This window comes from Monopterus albus, unplaced genomic scaffold, assembly GCF_001952655.1.
Source record: "Monopterus albus unplaced genomic scaffold, M_albus_1.0 scaffold38.1, whole genome shotgun sequence".
NCBI classification, from domain to species: Eukaryota; Metazoa; Chordata; class Actinopteri; order Synbranchiformes; family Synbranchidae; genus Monopterus; species Monopterus albus.
Window position 1 is genome coordinate 883,066 of NW_018127918.1, and position 5,048 is coordinate 888,113.

Consider the following 5,048-nt stretch of genomic DNA (forward strand, 5'->3'; position numbering starts at 1 on the left):
GTTCACGCAAGACACTACATGCTGCACACATTATGCTTTTGCCATAGGCATGGCCTTAGTATTATCTGAAAGAACTTAATTTTAGATTGAATTATAGTTTAGCTTCTAACCAAAAGTTCAGCTCACTGCTAAGACCCCATCTGTGTCCCTTACTTATTCATGTACTCTTATGGCTGCAACAACTGGAAGTAAACTAATATTTTTACTGTTTCAAGTGACAAACAACAACTGCTGGCTTTCGTTTTGGAGAGGCCTCCTCCTGTGGTATTGCTGATGAGCCCTGACAACTGTAGGTGGAGGTGACGAGACAGAGGGTCACAGCACTGAGCACTGCAGTGACAGCAAAGAGACACTGACATTTAAATTAGCACAAGTACTCCTCAGCTAGCTAGATTATTGGTTGACAGAATAGCTTGCACACACACAGTCAACTGGATAGTAATTAACAGGTGGAGACCAGGCGTGATGAGGAAATTAGAATGATAATTGCCTCCCTACTTGAACTTAAACTAAGTTTTTCTTATCTTAAAGAATAACATGAACAAGTTATTTTTAGCTCAAGTTCACTTTTTTCTCCTAAGAGGGTGACTTGCAGTACAAAAAGGTGGCACGTAAAATGATATATTTAAAAACAGGGTTAGGTTGTTTGTTTTTTTTAACATCTGTCTTTAAATAATACTGATGTGCTCACATATATGTGAGAGCTTTGGTGGCTGTAATTATTCCTACTCTCTATACTGTGTGAGAAAGACACTTCCCAACAGACAGCGAAATGACCGGGTTTTGACTCTTATTGATCAAAATGCACATAAATATTCTATTTGTAAAGCTGAGAGAGGTAAGTGAATGTGGAGTCTATTTTTGAGGTTGATTACTACATCAGGAGAACTGCTGTGAGGAAAAAGTCTGAAGAGCACAGCTATATCATCACTAGTAAGCTAACAATAGCTGGCAAGGGGGTAATTGCAAAAAATACATAATAAAGTATCTGTTATTCCACCAAACTAAAGTTGAGTCATAATTTAAGTGTAAGATACTGTTCCTAAAACAGGCTGCAGTGATTACACATACAGCCAGCAGTGCACCTGAAGCATATTAGTGACCATCACAGCACATACAAATGCATAAATAACACCCCAGTAACAACTATAAGCAACAGTGGACATCACACTCATCACAACTCTAGATCCCATTGGAAAACATCAACCCACATCCTGCTCTTCACACTGAAGACTAATAGGCATCAGCACAAATGAGTTTCTGCAGCTATTAGTCATAAGAGTGGACAGCATAAAACAGGAAGCAGTGGTAAGACTTGAAACTTGTGCTGAAGTCAGGAGGAATTTATTATTGAGTAGGCGCATGGTAAGACTGCTGAGGGAGAAAAGGAAATGGAGGATTTGAGCAGATAAATGAAAGCAACTTGCAGTCCCACCAGATATTGTCAGTACCAGTCAGAGGTCTGAATCTAAATTATAGTCCAACACTCGGCCGTCTGTTTACTTGGTAGAACTCACCCTGCTGCGGGAGGAATGGTAGATGAGGGCAGAGTACCCTCTGTGGATTTGTAAGCCACATGAAATGAGTTAAGAAATTTGTGGTCAGGGCCAAAAAGGGCAGCCAGTGAAAATGCTATTTGGAGTTAAAAACATGTACATTTATTTCACCACTAGAACATACAGTAGGTTATGATTTAGTGCTGTAATCAGACTGGCAGGTAGTCATACAATCTGCAATATTATCAGCTTCTTTTCTAAAGTTTAGCTTAGTGATTGCTGATCCAGATATCCTGTTACTGAGGTGCAAGTCGTGAAAATAGCCAGTGCATCACAGATTGAGTTTATATTGAACAAATAATTATGCATTCTATCCATGTGCTGAAAAATCTGTGGGACATACAGTAACACAACTGTCACATATTGTATATAATTGCATCTAAATGTAAATTTTCATCCAACTTTTATTCACACCCCAGGCTCAAACTAAAGTCTTGTCTCATCTGAAACCCTGCCACACAATGCAATATCACTCCTGTCCCATGGGACCCGCAGGATTCTGATTTAATGTCAGCCTTTGTTGTGGATGTCTGATCAGCGTTGATGGTGGATGTTAAGCAAAACCTTTTTAACAAAGCCTCTTGAAACGTGTCTGAGCTTTGCTTAAAGAAAAACAAAATTACAGAAGATGAAAGTATCCTAAGTGGGAGATGCTTACTTGGTAAAATCAGTAATAGAAAGTTCGACGCAGCCCCTCATTTACCAACCCTCACCCCAAAAATGAAAGTTTCTTCCAATGTCACTCGTCCTACATGCCGTATCAAATCAGAAATTGCACTATCAGATGGTCATTGGCATTCTTCTCTGCTCTGTGCATGTTACAAAAATGCCTGGATGTGAAATTTAAGCAGCATAAATGTCTCAACAAAGTAAAGTTCAAGTGAGCTGTGGGAGTTAAAGTTCTTTTTATCAGAATTACATTCCAGAGAGTTGTTGGCCTTTTTTCTATTCAGGTGATTAAACCTTTAGGAGAATTCTGCTGAAAGTCACTGTTTGAGAAAATGTAAAGTCCTGATTTTAAGGGGAAAAATATTTTAAAAATTTGGCGTTGAGAGGTGAGGAGTCTTGGCTCTAACTTGGTTCTCGCCCTCTCCTGCTCTGTCATAACTCTTGAGGTCCAATGTGATAAACTACACAGTAGGATTAACTGCTTATATTTATTTGTTGGCATACAACTAGAAAACATAGGAAATGTGTACACAGTATTTAAAAAACACAAAAAAAAAAATCAAAAACTTGGCACCCAAGATGTGGCATTCAAGCTGTTCTAATGAAATAAGAATCCAGGGAGGTTAAGGACAAAACAGGAGTGGAAGACAAAGAACACTGACAAAATTGACAAAGGTTTCTCAGACCATCTTTGAGAAACCAGAGGAAATCCAGTAAGGACCTGGCTCAGCATCTGGCAACTTCATCTGAATGCCAAGTTGATCCTTTGACAGTCTGAAGAAGCTCTATCAGGACTTGCCTTTGTGGAAGACAGACAGGAAACCAGGCTGAGATAAAAGGCTGAGATATGCAAAAAACTGGAGAGAAGATCAGTGGAAAATAGTATTGGAGTGATGAATCGAAGTTTGAAATTTTCTGATCCAATAGTCAACAGTATGTGAGAAGGAGAGTTGGAGAGGGGAGGAAGAACAAGTCCTTACAGCCTTCACTGAAACATGGGAGGGTCTGTCATGGTTTCAAGACAGTCTCCCCAAAAAAATTCAAGCCATGTTAAACTGTTGTGTTTCAGGCAAGGAAAGACCTAAAATGCAGACACTGAGTCTAGCATTTATTTGCCTTTATACCAAATAAAGAACAAAAAGTTTTGGGTAGTGATGGCCAATGAGGTTCTGTTGAAGCTTCGACACAGTATTACTTGAGGCTTCAATGACACTGTGCTCGAGTAGGACATCTAGTGGTCAAGAAATTGAAGTGCAGTCAAGACGTGTCACTCATTGGTTCATGGATTGTTTGGGATTTGATTTGCCATGCATATTCCTGTTCGACTACACTGCATGGTTGTATGGTTTCAAGCTGACACAATAAAATATAAAATAAACATGGGCACATGTTGAAGACCATGTTTCTTATGTGGCATGTCTGACTGTAACCCTATATGCTCCTCACTTATATTTTGTGTTATGAAAACATTTAAATGGTGCTGCTACATTCATGAGATGTGGTCTACAAATTCAGACAGATGTCATTTTCACATGGGACTGGTGCAAATAAAGATTATAGTATGGACTTCAGCAAAGTTTGTTTGGTGGTTCACTGGTAAAGAGGTTCATGGGTATGTGGGTAAAGAGGGTGTGCTTGAAGAACAGGGCAGTGGGTGTGCTTGTGTAACTGAGTTTTTATTGAGAAATAACAGCATATCCACAGTTTTCAGACACAAGCAGTTTCTCCTTTTACAGACTATTTCCCCAGCCTTAGAAAAAAAAATGTTCACATGGCACAGATGAGTCTGGGGTACACAGGAAATGCTTGGATAATTTATAGAGGTTTGGGTACATAGTTTTATGGTTGGCCCAGTATGTGAGGGGTCCTCAGTTCTTTCCAGGGGAGGATCAGCCAGGTATCAGTTCACTTCCACAATTGCATTAGCTGGGACACTTTGCATGTGCCTGGGGCTCTGTGTGCAGAATGATCCAAAAGTCTCCACAGGTCAACTTCTGAAAAATATTGAAGATCATAATCACCAGAAATGTCACGAGTCATGCCGTATTCATACGCAAATAAAAAAAAAACCGTGGAGGCTGCCCCTATAGATCTTATCTATACATGTAATATATCTATATCTTATTTATATCTAACATTATTTAGGACTATGTAACTATATCTAGTGTTATTTAACTATGTAACTAATTTATTTATTTCTCTATGTAACTTACTATCTAGCTATCTATTGATCTAGCTCTCTAGCTACAGTGATTCTTCCCTAAATCTGCTACAACACTACAAACTCTCAAAGCAACTAATGCAACAACAGCAACAAACCAACCTGCTCTGCAAAGACAGATTCAAATGAACGACACTAAATAGGGATATCCTGTCTCTGAACACACTCGATCCAAAGTGATTCACATGACATCCGACAAACCCAACTGCTTCGGACGTCACTCAAGTGATTCAAACGTTACTAGTCATGTGACCGAAACACACCTCGGCACAGTGGTTCGATACAATTGCTTTATGAGCTACCACACATGTGTCGGAGCCTCAAGTCTCTGGATGTTGTGGGGTTGTCTTGGCTGATTCGGATTCCTGGCCGCAGAACACTGGACCAGCTCTATACCCTCTTCCCAACCAGTCCACATGTGTTTCGTGTATCTGGAGAAGGTATTTGACCGTGTCCCTTGTTGCGCCCTGTGGGGGGTGCTCCAGGAGTACGGGGTCCGGGGCCCTTTGCTAAGGGCTGTCCGGTCCCTGTACAACCGGAGCAGGAGCTTGGTTCACATTGCTGGCAGTAAGTCAGACTTGTTTCTGGTGCATGTTGGACTC